Below are 26,011 nucleotides of genomic sequence, written 5' to 3'. Positions count from 1 at the left end.
AAATTGCAGAATTCTAAAGGGAGTAAACAGAGTTGATGGAGGAATTTTCCTGATGACTGGGGAGGCCAGAACCCAGAGTTATCCTTTCAGGATGCAGGGTAGGCCATTTCAAACTGAGATGAGGAGAAATTTCTTCACCCAGAGATGGTTAGCCTATGGAATTCTATCACAGAAAGTGGTTGCATCGAAACTATGTGTTTTTAAGAAGGATATTGTTTTTACAGCTAAAGGAATAAAAGAGTGTGGGGAGAAAGTGGGAGCATGGTATTGAGTTAGATGTTTAGTCACGATCATATTGAATAGTGGAGAAGGCTCAAAGGGCTAATTAGCCTACTCATCCTCCTAATTTCTATGATTTTGTAACCAATAACTTCTTCAGAGATGCTCAGTGACATCCTGAATTTTTCTAGCATTGGTAGATTTCCAATAGATAAAGTCAAGGGACTCAGAATTATTGGAGGGTGGGGTGACAGAAAGGTGGAGTTGAAACCACAACCAGGTTAACCATGATCTCACTGAATGGTACATCAGGTTCGAAGGGAGGGGTGTCAAAAAGTGTGGCACTAGAAAAGCGCAGCCGGTCAGGCAGCATCGGAGGAGCAGGAAAGTCGACGTTCTGAGCATCAGGAATGTGAAGAGCTCATGTTTGAAACAGCAGTTCTCCTGCTCCTCAGATGCTGCCTGGCCAGCTGTGCTTTTTCCAGCACCACACGTTTTGAATCTGATCTCCAGCATCTGCAGTCTTCACTTTTTTCATCCTTGAAGGGATGTGTGATCTGATCCTGTTCCTTATGCCTATTCCTTTGATTAAAGCTTTGGTTTCATCTTAAGGTTAGCCTATCTGCATCTGAAAATGTTGGATCCTTGATCAATATGTGTTTTCTGGTCATCCGTGATCTAGATATTGGCATATGGTTAAACTAGTCTGAATTGGTAATCATGAATTTTCGATCTTCAGTTCTCAGTGGCACTGGTCTGAGAGCCTTGGTGATCCTCCATTTCACTTACATTACAGTACTTCATGTAGGGAAGTGCCTGCACTTTCTCCTTCACAGTGACATTAGTCTGATCATAAGTTGGCAGACTAGGAGACTGACCTTGTGGTCCGTCGCTAGACAGTGATGTGTGGTATTCCTGTAAGAAACTGTTTCCATCCAACATTAGGACTGTAGGGACATCAAAGACCCTTAGCCTCTTGAAACTGTTCTGACATTCAGTGATATCATGGCTGATCTGTTACCTAACTCTGTAATTAGTTTTCACTTCACATCACTTAATACCTTTGGTTACCAAATATCTATCAATCTTAGTTTTAAATGTAACAATCAATCCAGCATCAATTGCTGAAGTAAGTTCCTTACTTCTAACACTTTTTATGTGAGGAAATGGTACTAAATTTCACTTCTGAAGGGATGGCTCTAATGCCCCTTTTGACTTAGATTCTCAAAGCAGTGGAACTAGTTTATTTTTATCTACCATCTTTGTTCCTCTTTTATAACTTGAAAACTGTGATCAAATCACCTCTCAACCTTTGCATTTCTAAGAGCAAAACCCTAGCTTGTGTAACCTCTCCTGCACCTTAACCCTTGGAGTTCAGGTTCATTTTGATAAAGCTATGCTGTACATCCTCCACGGCCAATATAATCTTTCTAAAGTGTGGTGCCAGAACTGCTTACAGTTTGGGGTGACACGGTGGCTCAGTGGTTAGCATTGTTGCCTCACAGCGTCAGGGACCCGGGTTTGATTTCATCCTCGGGCGACTGTCGGTGTGGAGTTTGCACATTCTCCCCGTGTCCGCGTGGGTTTCCTCCGGGTGTTCTGGTTTCCTCTAAGAACGTGCAGGTTAGGTGGTTTGGCCATGTTAAATTGTCCATAGTGCCCAGCGATGCGCAGGTTAGGTGGATTAGCCATGGCAAATACAGATTTACAGGGATGGGGTGGGTGGGATGGTAAGGATTCTGTGATTCTACTCTGGGTGTGGTCAAACCCGGGCTATGATTGCCTGAGGCATGGCTTCTGCTTTCCTGCATTTTACTATTTTGGATGCAAAGGCCATCATTCTATTAGCTTTACATAGATAACTGAGTAATCTGAGATCTAATCATTTCACATTAACCTAATTATATTACAAAAAATTATGGGAACATTTGAGCCCTTGCATTACTTGCTGCTAAGTAAGTGCATCAGCTGAAACATCAAGTGCCACTCCCCATTTAGGTTCCACGCACAAGGAGGGTCTAATGACTAGTTATTGAAGTCCAGGTACAAGTTCTCAGCATGTTGTCACTGTAGGCGTGATTCAGTGTTCCTGCTGCTAGGGAACTGACCTCACAGAGACTGAGTGTTGAAGAGAGAGAGTGTGGGAATGTGGAATCGTACTTGGATTCCCTGGTATTCTATTCATGCCTAGAGACAGCATGTGAAGGAGTTTTGACTTTGAGCAGCTATATCCTAAAATTCTGAAGGTATCAGGCTTGGTTCAGAAGGTTGCGGATTTAGCTCCCACTGTGGAAACATGAGCAAATAATCTCAGCTGATGCCTCAGTGCAGCACTTACGAGAGCTGCACGGTCTGAGATGCAGACTCTTGGCTGAGACTGTTAAATCAAGGCCCTTCTTGACTTCTCTCAGAAGGATGTAGATAATCCCACGGCACTAATTTGATGAAGGACAGGGGTGAGCTCCAATATTTATGCCTCAACCAACATCAATAAAACAGATTCGCTGGTCATTATCACATTGCTGTTTGTGAGACCTTTATGTTTTCTTCAGAACAGTAACTACAGTTCAGAGATGTCTCCTGGCTGCAGAGGGACACCCTCTTGTATAAGTGTAAGCACTAATGTTTCTATAAATCCGAAAATTGCTGGGATTACACCGCCTGTCCACAAAAGGGTATGCATTGTTTTCTTGGAATTATTATGACCAAGGTTGAACTGGGTTCTGATGAATTATCTGCAGCCAAAGTGCATCTTTCACTTTTCCAGTATTTGCTTGTTTATTTCCCCTTTTCATCCCGATACGAAATCCCTGCTGGACAACGTGTTCAGAACATGATCCCAACCATAGCAGCCCATGTATTGATGTCTCCTAGTTAATAAAAGCCAATGTTGTAGAACACAAAATCCCTGCAGCCTGAAAACTTTACAAGATCTTATTAAAAATTTAACGGATACGAAGGCAAAACAGAAGCTCAAATGGTTGTCCCTTGCAAGGTATTTTTTTCTGCCTGTATTTATAAATATCCTGAATGAAGTAGACACAATGATTGAAAATCTCATTTAGGGTCAGTTTTAACTGAACTTTGAAAGCATTGGATTTCTCTCTGCCCTTTTCTCGTCTGGGACTGGTCCAGCATATCATCTTCAAATCAATGCGTAGGTCCCTCTCTGTTTTAACCCAAGTATCTATCGACCGATGCTCACACAAAAAGAAACTCAGGCTGCCCTGATCATATAATGTATCTGCTCGGAAATCAATACAGGCAATTTTAAAATAGAAGGGACAAAGAAAAATGCCTCGCAGCTGAATGAAACCTTATCTTAACTGGAAGGATATAGTCCCAGATGACTGGGAGTTCTGAAGGTGGCACTCCTGAGCTTCCTAAATCTGAATACAGCTCTTTGCTCTATGCACTTGAGGACATTATTAGATTAGATTACTTACAGTGTGGAAACATGCCCTTCAGCCCAACAAGTCCACACCGACCCGCCGAAGCGCACACAACCAGACCCACTCCCCTACATTTACCCCTGCACCTAACACTACGAGCAATTTAGCATGGCCAATTCACCTAACCTGCACATTTTTGGACTGTGGGAGGAAACCGAAGCACCCGGCGGAAACCCACGCAGACACGGGGAGAATGTGCAAACTCCACACAGTCAGTCGCCTGAGGCAGGAATTGAACTCAGGTTTCTGGCGCTGTGAGGCAGCAGTGCTAACCACTGTGCCACCGTGCTGCCCATCCAGGTTGATCTATCAGTGTCATAAGGAAGGAGTGTGGTGCCGTCAGAGGTACTGTCTTTCAGATGAAATGTTAAAGACAAAGACCCCTCTTTCTGCTCCAGTCTTCAGGTGGATGTTAAAGGTCCATCGGCTCTATTTGAAGAAGAGCCGGAAGATTTGGTGCCTTGGCCAATACTCCCTGTCTTGGCTTCATGAAATTTCCACAGAGCTTTTCCTCATTCTTTTAGGATTTGGTCAGCATGCCTATCATATCTTTTGCACGTCAAGAAGGAGGGAAATAGTGAAGATTTGCTTGAGTTATAGATTAGATTAGATTAAATTCTCTACAATGTGAAAATAGGCCCTTCGGCCCAACCACCCCTCAGAAGAGAAACCCACTCAAACCCATTCCCCTACCCTATATTTGGTTGAGTTTAAGATTATGGAGGCAGAAAAGTGAGTGCCAGCCAGGAATGTGTCTAAATACTGTAGTTATGTCCCGAGGTAATATAGACAGGGCTGAAGGCATCAAATTGTTGATGTGCATGCAAGTGGACATAGAATCATAGAGTCATGCAGCATGGAAATAGCCTTTGGTGAACATAATCCCAAACCAGACTAGTCCCACCTGCCTGCTCCTGGTCTGTAATTTCCTACAGTGTCGCTGAGGGGTCAACATATCGTGAAATTGGAAGGGGCTAAGGACAGATCCTGGGTGGTGTTGTTTCATTGTTTTATGTTAATTAGCCACGGACAAAGATGAAACCACAGACCAACTACCATGTACAGTCCAGCAGAGGCAAGTTAAAATCAGAATGCATGCAATATCTGTAAGATAATCATTACCTGTAACTGCAAATTGCAGTCTGAGCCTAAGTGAGATTTTCAAGTAAACTGAATCTGTGCTACTTAATCTGTTTTATTTCCCAATTACGCAAAGAAATATAACAGGGAGCACCAAAGATAATAGAAAGGGAGTGGGAAGAGAAGGCATTGCTGATGATTTTCTAACAATGGATGGGATAGAGTGGAACCTGTGACTGCTGTCCCCCACAGTTGGGTGACAGATAGACAATAAGTTACTTTGAAATGCTGATCTTGTAAAGACAAACACACCAGGGTCCCATGAACAGGAATGATCAGTATATCTACTTTTGGCAGTGGAAATTTGGCTGTGTAACCAGGAAAGTTTGCATGAGAATTCTGCTTATCTCCTTGAGATAAATATTAAATATCCCACATGACTGTTTAAAACAGAATGTAGTCTAATTTCACTTTCTCAGTTTTTCACCCACAATTAGTCCCTACAAAAAATAATTTGCTCTTTTACTTTGCGAGTAGTTGTAGCATCCTTCTTGCATTAGATAGCTGTTATACTTACCCGAACATAACGACAGTCAAAACAATTCATTGAAGGGAAGTGGTTCAACATACTGTTATGCGAAGTGATGAAATGCTGATAGATTTTTCCGAGAGCTTGAGATTTGTTTCTTCTTCCTGAGCATTACCACTGGGTGGCAATATAACAAAATTTGTGCCTTGAAATTTGACAGGACATTGAGATCAGAGTGAGGAATAGACAGACTTGTGACAAAATCGGCTAATTGAACATATTTCATTTTCCTTAGAAGGAAATCCGTATAGAATTTCACATGTTGCCACATTAAACCAAATTCCATTGATTAAAAGCATGATAATACTGCTTTGTATACAGAAGCAACCCCTGCTGTATAAGATTTTAAATGGGTTAAGGAATGCATTAGTGCATGAGTGTGTTAGCTTGTATGCTGACCAGAAAATCAGGTCTATGTGTTTCCACTTTCTCTGGAAAGCAAAGATGATCGCTTTTGGAGCCATCTTTGAAGACCATTTCTGAAACCATGTTGGACAACCATATTTCAAGAAGGGTCCCTGGGTGTTTAACATAGGAAAAGGAGGCAGTGATTGGCTCTGGCAGTGTTGCCACCATTTTGCTGGCTTTGGCTGGATTTCTTAAACCCAATTCTCAACCGATTCTCCAATCCCATGCTTGAAAGTAGGTTGAGTGGTAGAATGGGAATTTCAGTGGGTTATTTGACCCCACTATCACTTTAAGTATGGCACTACCAAACCACTCTCCACTCCCCGCACCTTCCCTTGCTGCCGTAAGTGGTGTAAAGCCTGCGCGTACACCTCCCCCCCTCACCTCCATCCAAGGCCCCAAAGGATCCTTCCACAACCGGCAGAGATTTTCCTGCACATCCGAACACCACATCGACTGTGTCCATTGCTCCCGATGTGGTTTCCTCTACATTGGGGAGACAAGATGCTAACTTACGGAATGGTCCAGAGAACGTCTCTGGGACACACACACCCAAGAACCCCATCGTCCTATAGCCAACCACTTTAACTCCCTCTCCCAATCTGCTAAGGACATGCAAGTCCTGAGCCTCCTCCACCGCCAAATCTAAGCCACCTGATGCCTGGAGGAAGAATGCCTCATCTTCTGCCTTGAGACCCTCCAAACACATGGCATCAATGCCAATTTCAACAGTTTCCTCACCCCACTACCCAATTTTATCCCAGATCCACCCCTCTAACTTGGCACAGCCCTTTGGAACTCTCTTACTTTCCATCTCCCTTCCCACCTATTCACTCCACCCTCTGCTTTGACCTATCATCATCAGCCCCCACCTTCATCTACCTATGCCTTCCAAGTTACCTTCCTTCCAGCCCCAACCCTCTCCCATTTATCTCTTAGCCCCCTTGGGCTCCCCCCAACATTCCCATTGAAGGGCTTATGCCTGAAACGTCGACTCTCCTGCTCCTCAGATGCTGCCTGACCTGCTGTGCTTTTCCAGCATCACACTTTTTGATACTGTTCTGGGATTGATGAGTTTAACCTTGCATCTCTGGATATAGTGACCTTGTGGGTAAATGCATAGCCTTGAATTTAAGCAATACTGATAGGAATGGGCCAAATGCCATATTACACCTGTTTCATTTTGCTTTATTGAGATTCAAACATATGAGGTACTCGATCTGAATCTGTCTCATAATGTGCCAAATGTGTTAGATTGAAATTGAGGCTTTCAGTTCACTGAAAAACAATGATGAATTTGGTAATTCTGTCCTTCAGGAGGACTGCGATCCACTCTCTGAATCATTTGTTTGAGGAGGCTTTTCTAGTTGGGCTTTTAATTAACTTAGCTCAAGTCTGAAGACATGAACCCTGATGTTCAGCCTTCCCACTTAGGAGGAATCATAACTTCCCTCCTACTCTGTCAACACTCTGCACTGGTTTAAATGCAGTTTGTAGCTCCCCAGACTGGTAGTTTTGGAACTACACCTTTGACTGACTGAAGAATTTGCTGGAGCATGGGTCATGGTCAGCATGGGAAGTTTTACACCTTTTTTGTAACAGTAAAAAATGCTTTTCATTGAATGGTAAAACGTTGCAGCATACTGCTATGCAGAGGGACCTCGGTGACCTTATGCATGAATCACAGCAAGTTAGTCTGCACGTACAAGTCATTTGGAATTTTGTCCTTCATTGCTAAATGGGTTGAGTTTAAAAGCAGAGAGGTTATGCTGCAGCTGTACAGGGCGCTGGTGGGCCCACGTCTGGAGTACTGCAGGCAGTATTGGTCTCCTTACTTGAGAAAGGACCTACTGGCACTAGACGAGGAGCAGAGGAGGTTCACTGGGTTGATTCTGGAGTTGAGGGGGTTGGTTTATGAGGAGAGACTGAGTAGACTGGGATTATATTCATTGGAATTCAGAAGAAATGGGGGGGAGGAGTGGTTTATAGAAACATAGAACGTTATGACGGGAATCAATAAAATGGAAGTAGAGAGGATGTTTCCACTGGCAGGTGAAGCTAGGACAAGAGGACATAGCCTCAAGATTAGCGGGAGCAGATGTAGGACTGAATTGAGAAGGAACTTCTTCACCCAGAGGGTTGTGAATCTATGGAACTCCCTGCCAGTGAAGTAGTTGACACTACTTCAGTAAACACTTTTAAAGCTAAGGTAGATTTTTTTGAAAAATAAAGGAATTAAGAGATATGGTGAGAGGGCAGCTAAGTGGAGCTGAGTTTTTCCAGCACCACTCTGATCTAAACTCTACGAAAAGATTGGCCATGATCTTATTGAATGGCGGAGCAGGCTTGAAGGGCCAGGTGGCCTTCTCCTGCTCCTAGTTCTAATGTTATGTTTTGTACTCCTTCCCCTTTTAGAATCATAGAGCCATCCAGCACAGAAACAGACTCTTCAGTCCAACCAGTCCACACTGACCATAATCCCAAGCTAAACTAGTCCTGCCTCCCTGCGTTTGGCCCATATCCCTCCAAACCTTTCCTATTCACATACTTATCCAAATGTCTTTTAAATGTAACTGCTGGGAGACAGAAAGCCAGATTAAGGAGGCACAATGGATGCTTCAAACAGATTACCCCTTGACCTCCTTATCCCCAAGGAATGTGACCAAAGGTCAGGATATTTCTCAAACATTTGACCAGTTGTTCATCATTTCTAAGCAGCATGTATTATCCAAGTTTAGACATATTGGATATTGTTAAATTTGCAACAAAATCACATCACAGGGATTATTTCTGTAACAAGCTGTGCATATGTTGTGTTTAAAAAAATGGGATGTACAGCCAATAATTGATTGCTACTAAAAATTCAGTGTTTGTCTGGAGAGAGAGACTATGGAATGTTACACTGGATGAGGTTTTAAAAAAGCTGGAAAGGGGTAAATGCATTACAGATTGAGATACTCCCAGGAGTATGTACAGAATGTGAACATGATGATATCTGTGCAAGAGACATAATTGTGTTTTCCCTTTTCAAGAATACAAGGGTTAAAAGTGAGTTTCAGTCTGGTCTATGTGTGTTAGTGGCCTGACATCCTAATATATGATCTATTGTGCTATGAGGATCACATCTCTGAGAACAGCCATTGAATTCACTTGCACTGCAGGTAATGAACAGGGAAAAAACTATCTCTCACTTTGAGTGCTGCCAGTCAGCCACTGCTAAAAGGAACCAGGATGAAAGAGCTTCAGTCAATTTACGAAGTTATGAATTTTGAAATCTGTTGTTTAACTATCAATGTCAACACAACTGTTAACATCCACCTGGAATGGTTGTAATATTCAACTATCCACTCTCACAGGCAATTCAGAGACTTATCCACATAGATTATTTTTAACATATCTTTTTGAACTCAGCTATTATTATTATGTATGTGTGTTGCGTTACAATTTCTTATTGCAATTAGTAATGAACAAATTCACTCGTTTTTGTTAATTCATGAAAACTTGGTTAAATTGGCTCCTTTCAAAAACACAAATTCATTTGATCTTGGAGAAATGTATCCAACAGGGAAGGGATTTTTTTAAAATGAAATTTATTGTGACTTATTGAAGAGGACAGCTGAATAACTAGAGGGGTCCAGATCACCCATCCCCACCTGGAAACCTAATGGTTTGAGGTCTTTCATCCAGAACCAAAGGGTAAAAGATAAAGTCACTATAGTCCTACAGGACCATAAGGTCTGTTCTCTCATTAGAGAGAGAGAGCACTGGAACATAGAATCATTACAATGCTCAAAGAGGCTATTAGCCCATTGAGTCCACTCCAACCCACCACAGAATATTCCAACTTAACCCTATAACCCCAAATTTTACCCTGGCCAATCCATCGAACCTACACCATCTTTGGACTATAGAGGAAACCGGAGCACCCGGAGAAAACCCACACAGACACAAGGAGAATGAGGGTGAAGTCAAACCCAGGTTCCTGGCAGTGTGAGGTAGCCATGCTAATCACAATGCCACCAATAGTGGTTTAACCTGAGGGTCTGGACCATACTAAGTTGAGGAACCTCATCCATAGACTGATTGTAACACCCCTCAGACAAAATTAAAAGATATTATCTGTTGGTTCAGTTATTTATATAAGTAAGTTTTGTTTTAAGAATATTCTGAAGTTTTCCAACGTTCTGATCAGCATTAAACCCTCACTTCTGAAACTGGTTGTTTATTATATAGTTGCTGGAAAAGCTCAGCAGGTCTGGCAGCATCTCTGAAGAGAAATCAGTGTTTACGCTTTGGGTCTGGTGACCCTTCCTCAGAACTTGTCCAGAACGTTTCCAGCAACTTCTGTTTTTGTTTCTGATTTACAGCATTCACAATTATTTTGGCTTTTGTTCATTGCATTGCTGTTTTTCTGTGTGCAGAATGGGCTTCAATTGAAACAATAATTCGCAACACATTATATATAAGTTATTCTGAAGTATTAAAAGAACTATCCAACTATAATCTTTTTCCTTCCTTTGCCGACCTCTGTTTATCTTTCCCCCCCTCTCTCTCTCAACGCATTGCATCCAGAGTCTTTATGAAATTCTAAATGCAGGTTGGCTGGAATACTGAGGAGAGAAACATGCCACCTCATTCTTCAGTGAAAAATTTCAGAAATAAAAGCAGGGCTGCTGACTGGAATTGATTAAGGCCTTGTCTGAAAATTACAGTCATAATTCAATGGTCATTAATCTTATGACTATTTAAAAAAGGGGAAAAAAAAACTTATTTCATTATTTAACTTTGAAAGTGAGATTGACAGAGCAGAAATAGCTTGAACATGGAGAACTTCCCTTCAATTAAATAAAAAGGCAGATTGATTATTATTAATTGATTTTAACATAAATTGCAAGTTCTGATTAATTACATTTTTAAAATTTAATATGTAGCTTCCTTAATTGCCAGTACTTTAATTCTGGTCTTGAAGACTAGCCTTGGGTAAAAGAGCAAGCTGAATGTAGTTCAGTATTGTAGATATTCTGTAATAGGCTGTTAGATACATTGAGAGTGGGTATGACTGGTGTTCCTGTATCTGAGTCAGTAGGTCTCAAGTGCAAATCCCACTGGAGATATTTACGCCCATAATGTAGGCTTCTCGTGTAGTGTAGTACTGAGGGAGCACTGTAATGTCAAAGATGCCATCTTTCAAATGAGCTCTTAAACCACTGGAGTCTTGCCTGTCCAACAGTTCTGTTTGGAGGGGAATTCTCTTCAGTGTCCTGTTTTTCCTGCAGCTAGAAACAGTTTACCTGGTCATGTTTCTCACTGTCATTAATGGGACCTTCACCTGTGCAGATTGATTGCTGTGAAAATGTCAGAACCAATACTGATAAGAGACAACATCAATGGTAATGGACCCAAAGCTGGTAAGTGGAGCTAAGACACAGATCAACTATGCTGAAATGGAATGGTGGAACAAAATATTAATTAAATACTTTTAAGACAGAGATATGTTAGCAATGATATCAGACATTCTCAGCGATAGATGGGAATATAGAACTTGAAACACAAACAGATGGTGGAGGAGGCCTGAGGGGCTGAACAGTCTACTCCTGAAAACAAACCTGCGGGAGATCACAGTGGGTCAGGCAGCATCCATGGAGTGAGAGCAAGCTAATGTTTCAACTCTGCTCTCTCTCCATGATACTGCCTGACCCACTGAGATCTCCAGCATTTTTTTTCTTTTCAGTCAGATTCCAGCATCTGCAGTAATCTGAATCTACTCTTCCTATTTTGTTTGTAAGTGTGGGGGCTGAAGGGCCTTTTTCTGATCCTGTGGTGCTATAAGGTCTTTTCCCCAGGGTGGGAGAGTCCCGGTTTAAGGTTTAAGGTGAGAGGGGAAAGATTTAAAAGGGACCAAGGGGCAACCTTTTCACACAGAGGGTGGTGCGTGTATGGAATGAGCTGCCAGAGGAAGTGGTGGAGGCTGGTACAATTACAACATTTAAAAGGAATCTAGATAGGTATATGAATAGGAAGGGTTTAGAGGAAAATGGGCCAAATGCTGGAAAATGGTACTAGATTAATTTCAGATATCTAGTTGGCACGGTTGATTGGAATGAAGGGTCTGTTTTCAAGCTGTTCATCGCTATGGCTCAATCACATGTTTAAGCATTCTAAATGAATAGGAAGGGTTTAGAGGAAAATGGGCCAAATGCTGGCAAATGGTACTAGATTAATTTCAGATATCTAGTTGGCACGGTTGATTGGAATGAAGGGTCTGTTTTCAAGCTGTTCATCGCTATGGCTCAATCACATGTTTAAGCATTCTAATAGTTTTAGATTACATTTTTAGATTAGATTACATTACAGTGTGGAAACAGGCCCTTTGGCCCAACAAGTCCACACTGACCCGCCGAAGTGCAACCCACCCATACCCCTACATTTACCCCTTATCTAACACTACGGGCAATTTAGCATGGCCAATTCACTTGACCTGCGCATCTTTGGATTGTGGGAGGAAACCGGAGCACCCGGAGGAAACCCACGCAGACACGGGGAGAACGTGCAAACTCCACACAGTCAGTCGCCTGAGGCGGGAATTGAACCCGGGTCTGGAAACTGTACCAAAAGAGGCCATTTGGCCCATCATGTCTGCACTGGCTGTGTAAACTAGCCAGCCCCATTCTCATCCAAGTTTCAAGCACACAGCTCATAGCCTTGCAGGTTCCAGCACGTCAGGTTCAGATCCAGATTTCTTTTAAATGATTTGAGAGTTTCCATCTCAACCATCAAACTGGGCAGCAGATTCCAGGGAGCCAACGTGCTCTGGGGGAGAACGTTTTTCGTCATGTCTCCAATAAGCAGCCACTACCCTCTCCACTAAGGGCAACAGGGTTTCCTTGACCACTCTATCCAAACCCCTCATGATATTGTCTCCCTTAGTTAAGCCATTCCTCAACTCCTCGGATCTAGGGAAAATAACACAAGCCTATCCAATCTTACTTCATAGCTGCAATTTTCCAGTCCTGCAACATTCTTATAAATAAAAACTGAAAGAACTGCTGATGCTGTAAATCAGAAACAAAAGCGTAAATTGCACGTAAAGCTCAGCAGGTCTGACAGCATCTGTGGAGAGAGATCAGAGTTAATGTTTCAGGTCAAGTGACCCTTCCTCAGACTTGAAACTTTAACTCTGATTTCTTTCCACAGATGCTGCCAGATTTGGTGAGCTTTTCCAGCAATTTCTGTTTTTGTAACATGCTTATAAATCTCTTCTGCGCTCTTTCTAGAGCAATTATGACTTTGCTATAATGTGGTGACCTGAACTTACATCTATAATTACAGTTACTACAACTAATTACAATTTAAGCTGGGAAAGGCTTTTAGGCTTAAGTCTGGTCTTCTTCTGGGGCTGCCCATCTTATGTACTGTATCCTTTCAGTGATTCAACTTACTTTGTTCAGGCAAGTGAAAATCCTTATAGGTCTTGCCACAGATACTGACTTGCACACTACTCTCAGATCAGTAAGGAAGCAATGTGGTTTGAAACACTTCAACTGAAGTTATGCTGCAGATCTTGCACGTATGATGTTCAGCCAGCTACCTTACGGATCATTGCACATAACTCCAGGAACGTTCCTCTGCTCTTCTTCAAAGGAATCATTTATGTCCATCTTGAATTGAATTGAATTGAATTTATTGTCACGTGTACCGAGGCACAGTGAAAAGCTTTGTCTTGTGAACAATACAGGCAGACCACAGAGTTAAATAGCATAGATCAGTAAATAATAAGTAAACAGCGACAAAAAACAAAAACACAGGTAAAACATAGTTATTAGTAATGTTTAAAAGAATGCAATTAAGTTTAAAGAGTGTAGAATGATTATAGAAAATAGGAAACTTAGATCTGCATGCAGGAGCTCACAAGGAGTCAACCATATCCGGTACCATCTTGCATCCTGAGGGTTTAATATCTCAGTAGCAATTTAGGGAAGCTTTATATGATATATCTTGACCATACTGAAAGGAGGAGCAGGCTGATACTTGTATTCCTAAATAATGTGCATTTCCAACAGTGCAGCACTCTCTCAGTACTAACCTTATGGTGGCAGCTGTGAATTTTGACTTTAAATTGGACTTGTGCCCACTCCTTTCTGGTTTAAGGGCAATTGTGCTATTCATTGAGCCACGGACTGGAAGCAAAAATTGCAATGTAGCAGCCCCTGGGGTTAGATAGACAGAGTTCCCACTAAACAGCATAAAGCATCTCTGAGGTAGCCAACGTTTACATCTGCCAGGCATCTGCAAGGATTGTTTTTTGGAGATGGTCCAAAGCATAACTCTAATCTAAAAAGTCATGCACATTTGATCAGCATTGTTCAACTCTTCAGATGGCATTCATCAAATACAATTTGCTGCTGCTGCAATTGTCCATTTGCTCTGCATCAATCTAATGCACCATTAAAGCTACCATTTTCACATTGATGTTTTGTTTTTTGTAAAAAGCTTTTAAATATTTTTATTTCCCACAGGGATAAGCAGTAAACAGGTCAGTCACTCTTTGGTTATTTTAATTGTTTGACCCTGCGAGCAGGGCTCAGTTGCTAGATTTTTGCCCCATGGTTCATAGGATTAAGTTTAGGTTCCAAGTCTTAGTCAATGTTCCAGTGCAATTCTTTTTTGTTAGATATGTAGACTGGCTGATTTGGATTTTAAAGTGAAGCCAAGTCAGTCGATGTTAAACATATTAAAATGCATATATTGAAGTAGAAGTGAAAGACTTTCAGAGATTGACAAAGATTTTATTGTGAATCTGTTAGCTTAGCGCAAACATCACTTTCCATATTTTCCTTCTGGACCCTTTCTCTGTCCAGAAGAAACATGCTGCTGGGAAGAACTCAAACCATTTTTTGTTGTTTTCCAAAAATAGAGTCACCACTAATTTGTAAAATCACACCCATTAAAAAGGTATTACAGTGCCCACCTGGGGAAGTGTAACAATAACAAAAATCAAAAAGGGGAGGAAATAGAGAATCATAAATTGTACAAAACCACCACCAAATTCACACACCATCTGATGGCAGTGTAACATTAGCAAAAATTAAGGAAAGTGAAGGAAACAGGGAAGCGGTCTAAAACAAAATGGAGTTAGTGAGGGAATCTGTGCCTGGGTACCTAAGATGGCGACATAAGTGGCGACTTGTAAACTTTTCACTCTACTCATGTGAATACATGTGACAATAAAGTTAAGTCAATTCAAATAATACACCCCAGTCCCTGTGGTGACCACTTTTTTTGGAAGCTTCCAGAGTGCTAATGGACACCACACGCTCCCTCTCCAAGGATACTTAGGCACGAGTGTAACCATAGAAGAGAGGCAGGTAGTCAGGATTTACAAACCTGCCAGGGCCCACTGGCTGAACATGTTGATGGCTACTTTAGCCAGGCACAGGAGCAGGAGCAGGAGCAGGCTCATGAGGAGCCCCTCCAACTTGTTCACCTCCTCCTTACTGAGTGAGGACAGCTCCGAGATATTTTCTAACCTATCTGCTCAAAGTTGTTAGTACACACCTCTATAGCAGGTGGAACTTGAACCTAGATATCCTGGCTCAGAGGTAGGGACATTACCGCTGCACCACATGAGTCCTTGAGAACTACTCCTGTATTTTTATTCCCTGATCAATCTGTTCAGAGATATTATTACACACCTCTGGAGCAGGTGGGACTTGAACCTCAATATCCAGGCTCAGAGATAGGGACACTACCGCTGCACCACATGAGTCCTTGAGAACTGCTCCTGTATTTTTTCCCTGATCAACCTGTTCAGAGATGTTATTACATACCTCTGAAGCCGGTGGGACTTGAACCCACCTGAGTCCTCCTGGCTTAGCAATAGGGACATTACCACTGCTCCACAAATGCCCTTAAGAACTGCACCTAAATACAAAGTTTAACGAGTATAACCTGGTCTCTACTAACTCTGGAGCTGTACTTGTTTACCCTTGAATAGGCCTTGTTTTCTAACAATGACAGTAGAAAGTTTTAGATACTCTAGATGAGAAAAAGTAATTGGTTCCATGGATGTCTGCACCAGTTTTAGTTTGATTACACCTCCTTGCAGTTCTGAAGTTCCAGGAAGAAAGGCAGAAGACAATCACCTCTGCCTGGTTATGATGCTTGAAAGGCTCCTCACGTCAATACATGCTGGTATCAGGCAGGTCTTAGAATGCCTCAAACTTGTTCATGACCTTCTGGAACAATTAACCTTGCTTTTTGTTCTTGTGGTGATTGTTTCTAAAAATCTGTTACATTTCTGAAGGATTGCCCAGAGTCTGGTTTCATGCTACTTGAGAAAGAGCAGGAAACTGTACTGTCAACGCTCCTCTGTCAATCACTAAGGCAGAAAATGATTAACCAGTCGCTAATTTAATTGAGATACGTGAAGTTTTGCAAAATGGTTGCTGCAACTTCATTTTATAGCCGGAAGCAGACTGGATACTGAATCTTAACTATATGTACAAAATACATGAGCACCTGTTACATGCACTGTCTGTTAATGAAGAAGGGTCACCAAACCAAAAGGTTAACTCTGTTTCCCTGAGGTTTCAGAAGAGGTTTACCAGGATGTTGCCGGAATGGAGGGTTTGAGATATAAGGAGAGACTGGGATTCACTTCACTGAAGTGTAGGAGCTTGAGGGGTGATCTTAAGGAAGTTTATAAAATAATGAGGGGCATAGATAAGGTGAATGGCAGGTATCCTTTCCCTGGGGTGGGGGATTTCAAGACTAGGGGGCATATTTTTAAGGTTAGAGGAGGAAGCTTTAAAAAAGACATGTGGAGCGATCTTTTTACACAGAGAGTGGAATGAACTGCCGGAGAAAGTGGTGGATGCAGATACAGTTGCAACTTTTAAAAGACATTTAGATAATCATGTTAATAGGAAATGTTTGGAGGGATATGGGCCAAACGTATGTAGGTGGGACTAGTTTAGTTTGAGATTATGGGCGGTGTGGACTGGTTGGACCGAAGGGTCTGTTTCCGTGTTGTATGACCCCGTGATTCCTTTTCCACAGATGCTACCAGACCTGCCGTGTTCTTCCAGGTATTTCTGTTTTACCTTCTGATTTCCAGTATCTGCGATTCTTTGGGGTATTTTTGCTCACAGTCTGTTAATGTTACGTTTGCACTTATAAATTGTTCCCAGAAAATTACTTGTAATATAAAAATTAAGATTGATTTATCTTTTTTTTTGTCTTAGAATAATAGAATCTAATTAGGATGCATAGGATGGGGAAGGAAACTGCAGGGGATGGACACACTTGAAATGTAGAGCTTGTTCCAGGAACAGCTACTGCATGTCCTTGATAAGTATATACCTATCAGGCAGGGAGGCAGTTGTTGAGAAAGGGAGTCATGGTTTACTAAAGAAGTTGAAGCTCTTGTCAAGAGGAAGAAGAAGGCTTGTGTGAGGATGAGACATGAAGGCTCAGTTAGGGGGCTTGCAAGTTATAAGTTAGCCAGAAAAGATCTAAAGAGAGGGCTAAGAAGAGCCAGGAGGGGACATGAGAAGTTGTTGGTGGATAGGTCAAGGAAAACCCTAAGGCCTTCTATAGGTATATCAGGAATAAAAGAATGACTAGAGTGAGATTAGGGACAATCAAAGATAGTAGTGGGAAGTTGTGTATGGAACCTGAGGACATAGGGGAAGTGCTTAATGAATACTTTTCATCAGTATTCACATCGGAAAAGGGCAATGTTAGTGAGCATACAGAGATACAGGCTATAAGTTTAGATGGGATTGTGGATGACAAAGAGGAAGTTTTAGCAACTTTGGAAGATCTGAAAATAGATAAGACCCCTGGGCCGGATGGGATTTATCCTTGGATTCTCTGGGAAGCCAGGGAGGAGATTGCCAAGCTCTGGCTTGATTTTTATGTCACTATTGTCAACAGGAGTGTTGCCAGAAGACTGGAAGACAGCAAATGTTGTTCCCTTATTTAAGAAGGGGAGTTGGGACAACCTGGTCAGTGAGTTTTACTTCAGTTGTGGGTAAGCTGTTCGAAAAGGTTATAAGAGATAAGATTTATAATCATCTGGAAAGGAATAATTTGATTAGGGATAGTCAACATGGTTTTGTGAAGACTAGGTCATGCTTCACTAACCTTATTAAGTTCTTTGAGAAGGTGACAAAACAATTGGATGAAAGTAAAGTGGTGTATATGGATTTCAGTAAGGCATTTGATAAGGTTCCACAATATTGCACAATATATGGAGTTTTGGGATTGAAGGTGATTTAATGGATTGGATCAGAAATTTGTCAGCTGAAAGAAGACAGAGGGTGGTGGTTGTTGAGAAATCTTCATCCTGGAGCTCAGTTACCAGTGGTGTGCCACAAAGATCTGTTTAGGGGCTACTGCTGTTTGTCATTTTTATAAATGATCTGCATGTGGGTGTAAAAAGATGGGTTAGTAAATTTGCAGATGACACTAAGGTAAGCAGAGTTTGGATAGTGCTGTAGGATATAGTGGGTTACAGAGCGACATAGATAAGATGCAGACCAGGGCTGAGAAGTGGCAAATGGAGTTTAATGTGGAAAAGTGTGAGGTAGTTCACTGCAGAAGAAATAACAAGAATGAGGAGTACTGGGCTAATGGTATAATTTTTGGCAGTGTAGATGAACAGAGAGATCTCGGTGGCCAGGTGCATAAATCACTGAAAGTTGCCACCCAGATTGATAGGGTTGTTAAGAATGCATATGGTGTGTTGGCGTTTATTGGTCGGGGGATTGAGTTTTGGAGCCATGAGGTCATGCTTCAGCTGTACAAGACACTGGTAAGGCTGCACCTGGAGTATTGCGTACAGTTCTGGTCATCGCATTATAGGAAGAATGTGGAAGCTTTGGATAGGATTCAGAGGAGATTTACTAGGATGTTGCTTGGTATGGAAGGAAGGTCTTACAAGGAAGGGCTGAGGGAGCTGAGGCTGTTTCATTGGAGAGAAGAAGGTTGAGAAGTGACTTAGTTGAGACGTATGAGATAATCAGAGGGTTAGATACAGTGAACAGTGAGAGCCTTTTTCCTCGGATGGTGACGGCTAACACGAAGGGACATAGCTTTAAATTGAAGGGTGCAAAATTTAGGACAGATATCAGGGGTAGTTTCTTTAGTCAGAGAGTAAGAGGAGTGTGGATCAGCCTGCAGTAGTAGACTCGCCAATGTTAAGGGCATTCAAATGAGCATTGCACATACATATGGATAATAATGGAACAGTGTAGGTTAGATGGGCATTAGATTAATTTCACAGGTCAGTGCAACATTGAGGGCCAAAGGGCCTCTATTACACTGTAACGTTCTAAGTTCTATGTTCTAACAACACAGAAAAAGGGAACGTGGTTCTTTGTGCATTGACGCTTTGAAAGCAATATCTGATTTATCCCCCACATGTTTGTCTCTGATAACTGTGCAAAAATTAATAGTTACAAGTACAGCATACATCCAGTTGGCTTGGAAAGTTTTGGTGGAATGTATTTTTGCCACTCTTTCAGATTGTACATTTTAAAGTGGGAAGAAATATCTTCTCACGATAAAGATTAACAACTTTAAATATGCAAACCAAGGTTTGCTGTCTGCATTTTATTTCTGATTTTGTAAAAAAAAGTGAAGAAAAAAAGCAAAAGTGAAAAGTTATGATCTAGAAAGACAGACAGATCCATTAACATCAGAAGAGGGAAAGTTGGGTCAATATTTGGGGTGGGGACTTTTGTTGGAGCTTTTCTCTGCATTTTCAACTCTAGCTTTTGGAATTTCTCACAAAGGTGTGTCACTTTTATCTTTTGAGGAATACCTTTGTAAGTTTTAAAGCTGTATTAAACTCCAAGTCCTCCCTAATATCATCTTAGCAAATGCCCTGGATTCTGTAAAGTGTAACCATGCTTTCCATGTTTAAGGTACTAATTTTAACTTTTTCCTCTTTTAATAGTCACCATGACTCATATGGAGAGTTTGGTCATTATTCGATCTGGGTTCACAGTGTCTCAAGCAAAGAGTCAATACATGATGTCTTGTGCAGATACTCCACAGACTGAGCACCTGTTAACAGCTATTTGCGTGAGTATGCATAAGAACATAGCAATGCACATGCTAATGGAAGACTGTCACGGTCCATCTGGTGAACTCAAAGTTGCCAATATACTTTATGATGTATTCTTACAGCCTCCTCAAAAGAAATTATCATATTTTCTCTTGAATCTGCTGAGATTATCTATTTAGTATAGGTTTTGGTGCTATCATGTTGCACCCAGCATAATTCATTGTCTGTTTTGCCAAGTGCTGTTAGAAACCTTGTTTTATTTGTCTTTAATGTCACAAACTGAGAAATAGCACTGGAAAACTCCAACTCCTCATAGTGAACACAAAATGATGAAATTAACTATGGTCTTACAAGACAAAAGTGAGGAATGCAGATGCTGGAAATCAGAGTCTAGATTAGAGTGGTGCTGGAAAAGCACAGCAGGTCAGGCAGCATCCGAGGAGCAGGAAAATCTTCAGGACTGGTGAAGAGCTTTTGCCCAAAATGTTGATTTTTCCTGCTCCTCGGGTGCAGCTTGACCTGTTGTGCTTTTCCAACTCTAATCTAGACTATGGTTTTACTAGAAGTGAGTTCAGTAAGGTTGCAAGTTGTGGCAAATTTCAAAAGCACTAATGAGTGTCAAGTGGGAAGGTGTCATGTTACAATGAAAATCTCTCCATGCTGCCTGAGAAAAGGGAATATGATGTGGGTTAGATGGTCTTATAGAATCATAGAGTCATACAGCATGGAAAATAGCCTTTCAGCCCAACTCGTCCATGCTGTCCAGGTTTTCTAAACTGAACTAGTTCCACTTGCCTACGTTTGGCCCATATCCTTCTAAATTTTTCCTATCCATTTACCTGTCCAAATGTCCCTTAAATGTTGTAATTGTACTTGCCTCTACTACTTCCTCTGTTCTATATGTGAACCACGCTATCTGTGAAAATGTTGCCCCTCAGGTCTCTTCTAAGTCTTTCCCATCTCATCTTAAATCTTTAGTTTTGGACTCTCTATGCCCTCAAAACCTGAATAGAATAGAATCCATACAGTCTGGAAACAGGCTGTTCGGCACAAGTCCACACTGATCCTCCGAAGAGTAACCCACCCAGACCCATTCCCCAACCCTATTAGTTTACATTTACCCCTGACGAGTGCACCTAACCTACACATCCCTGAACACTATGGGCAATTTAGCATGGCCAATTCATCTAATCTGCACGTCTTTACATTGTGGGAGGGAACTGGAGCACCTGGAGAAACCCAAGCAGACATGGAGAGAACATGCAAACTCCACACAGACGGTTGCCCGAGGCTGGAATCGAACCCTGGTCCCTGGGGCTGTGAGGCAGTAGTGCTAACCACTGAGCCACTGTGCCACCCCTAGTTTTGGACTCCCTTACCCTAGGAAAAGACCTTTTCTATTCACCTTATCTATGCCCCTCATGGTTTTATACACCTCAATAAGATGTATTTCACTGAATAGCTTGCTCAATGCTGACACTCCTCTCAACACAGCCCATGTTGCTCAGAGCCTGATGAAGGAGCAGCATTCTGAAAGCTTATGATTTCAAATAAGCCTGTTGGACTTAGTTATAACCTGGTGTTGTGAGAAGTCTGGCTGAGAAAAGGAGAATGTAGTTTAGAAGTGTTAAAATAGGTTACTTTAGGGTAATGAGTTTAGTTTAAAAATTCCAGGCAAAAGTGTTTGGTTAATAAGGAAGTGTTATGTGAAGCTGATAACATCTATGTTTAGTTTTATGATGAATTAAGGAAAAGGCTATCAGATTCTCATTACTGGGAATATCCAGTGTTGAATAGAGAAAGGCATTCCCTAAGGTGCTCAAGTATGATAATCAGATGCTTTGGATTAATTGGATTGTATTTTTGCTCTGCTCTGAAATCTTTAAACACATGTTATATGTAAATAGTTTGGTTTATTTTATTTCATCTTCACTTATTTTGTATAATGAATTTCTGTTTTATTGTTAAAGCCAAATCTGCAGCAAAACAGTTTGGCATTTTCATTTGCATTTTGGGCATTTACATTTTCAGTGGAGACCAGCTTGTAATATATTAAAAAATATGATCTATCAAGCCAGATTTCAGTTTGGAAGCTGACTTGTCTAGTAATAACATCAGTTGGTATCATAACCGTTCACATAACCAAATCTTTTACATAGTCTGCAAATTGTGAACCCATAACTGCCACTTATCGCATCTCACCTGTGAATGTTTAATTAATTCCAACTCTTTTCTTTGTCTATTAACCAATTCTAAATGCTAAACTCCCCCAAGTCGCACACATGTAAATTTATTTACTAACCTCTTGTATGGGACCTTATCGAAAGCCTCCTGAAAATCCAAATACATCATATTCACTGCTTTTCCCTGCTACAAGTAACGTCCTCAAAAAAAAAGTCAGCAACTTCACAAACATGATTTCCCTTTCTTAAATCCATCCTATCTCAGCCCAATTTTGTCATTCTTTTCTAATTGTTCATTTACCACATCTTTTATAAGTTCTTTAGTTCTCCGCTCTCCTTCTTCCACACTTATAGAGTCATACAGCATGGAAACAGACCCTTTGGCCCAACCAGTCCATGCAATCACATTCCCAAACTAGTCTTTTAGTCCTACTTGCCTGTGCTTGGTCCATATCCCTCCAAACCTTTCCGATTCATGTACTTATCCAAATGTCTTTTAAATGTTGTACTGTTCTCTGGCAGTATATTCCACGCACAAACCATTCTCTGTGTAAAACCATTGCTCCTTATGTTCTTTTTAAATCTTTCTCCTCTCACCTTAAAATTATGCTCCCTCATGTTGAACTCCCCCACCCTAGGGAAAAGACCCTTGTCGTTCATCTTATCTTTGCCCCTCATGATTTTATAAGCCTCAATAAGGTCACCCCTCAATCTCTAATGCTCCAGTGAAATAAGTCCCAATCTTCCCAGTCTATATTTACATCTCAAACCCTTCATTCTTGGCAACATCCTGATAAATCTTTTCTGAACCCTCTCCAATCTAATAATATCCTCACTAAAACAGAGTGACTAGAGTTGCACACAGTATTCCAGAAAGAGGCTCACTAACATCCTAAACACCCTTAACATGACGTCCCAACTCCGATACTCAAAGGTCTGAGCAATGAAAGCAAGTGTGCTAAATGCTTTCTTAACCATCCTGTCTACCTGTGATGCAATAAACCTTGAAGCCAGCTGGAACCTTTCCAGAATTGATAGAATTCCAAAGGATAACCACAAAATATCCACTATCCCTATTGCTACTTCCTTCAACACTACTGGATGAACTCATCTGGTACAGAAGATTTTGGCAGAAGTGGGTACTGTAGATGCTGGAGATTAGAGTCAAATTAGAGTGGTGCTGTAAAAGCACAGCAGGTCAGGCAGCATCCGAGGAGCAGGAAAATCGATGTTTCGAGCTAAAGTCCTTGATGAAGGGCTTTTGCCCGAAATGTCGATTTTCCTGCACCTCGGATGCTGCCTGACCTGCTGTGCGTTAAAAGCACCATTCAAATCTGGTATAGAAGATTTATCAAGTCTCAATCTAGTTAACTTTTCAAGTACTCCCTTTTTACTGATACTAATTGAGTTCTGCTCCTCAGTAACACAGGTCCCATGGCCACTTAGTATTTCTGTATCTTCCTCTGTTAAGAAAGACCCACTAGTCTAGTTTATCTGCCATTTCTTGTTTGCCACTACAACTTTTCTTATCCCGATGTGCAATGTGCATTTATTCTTGCTTGTCCTTTGTCGTTCCCATATCGATAGAAGCTTTTATGGTCCACTTTTATGTGCCTCATCAGCTTGCATTCATATTCTCTTTTTCCTTTCCTTATCAGTTTCTTGGCCCTCCTTTGCTGTGTCATAAATTGCTCCCAGACCTCAGGTTTATCATTATGGCTGACATTCTTATAATTCAGTTTTGTTGATCTGATGCAATCTTTAACTTCTTTCATTAATCATCAGAGTTGTTTCAGCATTCCTGTTAGGTATTTGTGTGATTATATGTAAACATTATAATAATTCTTTAAATAGTAACCATTTCCTGTCTATTATCAAATCTTTTAGTGTATTTCCTCACTCCAATCTAACCAACATTCCCCTCATAGCTGCAAAGTTTAACTTTCCCACTTCTCTCCATTGTTCCCCTCTCTGACCTCCAGCCCCGTCGGCTATAACTCAGCCTGGATGTAATCCATCTTAGTGTGCCCAGCAGTCCAGGTTTTGAATTATCTGTTGCTTTCAGTCAACTTTTGGCATTTTTTCGATATCAAATAGTCAGTGGATAGACACCACGTGACAATTTGTGATTCTGTTATCATTGATTTATAAAGGACTAGGACTGCTCCTTATCATCTCTCTTCTGTGACTATAACCAGAGACCTAGTCATTGTTTGTACTTAGAATGTGTGCTACAGGAGACGATACTGATATTGATCATCTTTGCTCTTTGAAACTGAAATCTATTGACACACAAAGCCCAAAACAGATTGATGCAGTCTGTGATGGGGTTGAGAAATGTTAGTTCAGCTGTTGGTTACTGATAACAGGACAAACTTCAGCAGCAATTAAGCAACTAGATATTGTCATGATGGTATACTGTACCCTTGAATCTGCAAGCAATTGTCAGTTTGTATATGGGCAATCTCTTTACTAAGTAAGAATACAGCAACTGATTTTGGCATCCTCTACATCCTACATGGGTCCAGAAAATAATCACCCATGTTAATTTACTCTCCTTTTTCGAGAAGTTGCCCCTTAAATCTATTGTCATTATGATACATATTGTTCCTTCCACAAAAAAACAATTACCAGTGTTCATAATTGTAAAATAAAGGCTGTAGCATTCATTTTACCAAAAGTTCTGATGATGCAGTACAATACGCAGGAGGCATTTATTAGTTCAAATCTTCTTGACACAACCTAATCACCACCCCCTGACATTCTCTGGCGTTACCATTACTGAATCCCCCACTATCAACATCCTGGATGTTATCATTGACCAGAAACTCAACTGGTCTTGTCATATAAACACAGTGACTACAAGAGCTGGTCAGAGGCTAGGAATACTCTGGTGAATAATTCACCTCCTGACTCTCCAGAGCCTCTTCACCATCTAGAAGGTACAAGTCAGGAATGTGATAGAATACTCCTCACTTGCCTGGATGGATGCAGCTCCAACAGCACTCAAGAAACTTGACACCATCAGCCTATGTGATTGGCATCACATCCAGAAGGTCCTCTCCCTCCACCACCAATGTTCAGTAGCAGCAGTGTGTACTACAAAATGCATTGCAGAAATTCACCAATGTTCCTTAAGCAACACCTTCCAAATGCACAACCACTTCCATCTGGAAGGACAAGGACAGCAGATACATGGGAACACCAACACCTGCAAGGGCCTCTCCAAGCTACTCATCATCCTGACTTGGAAATATGTCGCTGTTCTTTCACTGTTACTTGGTAAAAATCCTGGAATTTCCTCCCTAAGGGCTTTATGGTTGAACCCACAGCAGGTGGACTGCAGTGATTCAAGAAGGTAGCTCACCACCATTTTCTCAAGGGCAACTAGGGATGGGCAGTAAATGCTGGCCCAGCCAGCAATGCCCTTAGAGAAAAACTGATTTCCTTCAGTTGTTGATGGAGACTAAGCATAATTCCAGGGTTGCCTCTTTTAATTCAGATTTCCAACAGAGATTTTCTGCTTGACTTCCAGTTAATGCATCATTGGGAGATATTTAGTTCTTGTAAAAGTGGCCAACATTTTTTGATATTTGTATCATCGATAGTCACAGGTGAGGTTCCAGAAGACTGGAAGTTGGCAAACGTGGTGCCACTGTTTAAGAAGGGCGGTAAAGACAAGCCAGGGAACTATAGACCGGTGAGCCTGACCTCAGTGGTGGGCAAGTTGTTGGAGGGAATCCTGAGAGACAGGATGTACATGTATTTGGATAGGCAAAGACTGACTAGGGATAGTCAACATGGCTTTGTGCATGGGAAATCATGTCTCCCAAACGTGATTGAGTTTTTTGAAGAAGTAACAAAGGAGATTGATGAGGGCAGAGCAGTAGATGTGGACTTCAGTAAGGCGTTCGACAAGGTTCCCCATGGGAGACTGATTAGCAAGGTTAGATCTCACGGAATACAGGGAGAACTAGCCATTTGGATACAGAACTGGCTCAAAGGT

This window comes from Chiloscyllium plagiosum, chromosome 38 (genome assembly GCF_004010195.1).
Source record: "Chiloscyllium plagiosum isolate BGI_BamShark_2017 chromosome 38, ASM401019v2, whole genome shotgun sequence".
NCBI classification, from domain to species: domain Eukaryota; kingdom Metazoa; phylum Chordata; class Chondrichthyes; order Orectolobiformes; family Hemiscylliidae; genus Chiloscyllium; species Chiloscyllium plagiosum.
Note: the sequence above shows the minus strand (reverse complement) of the source record.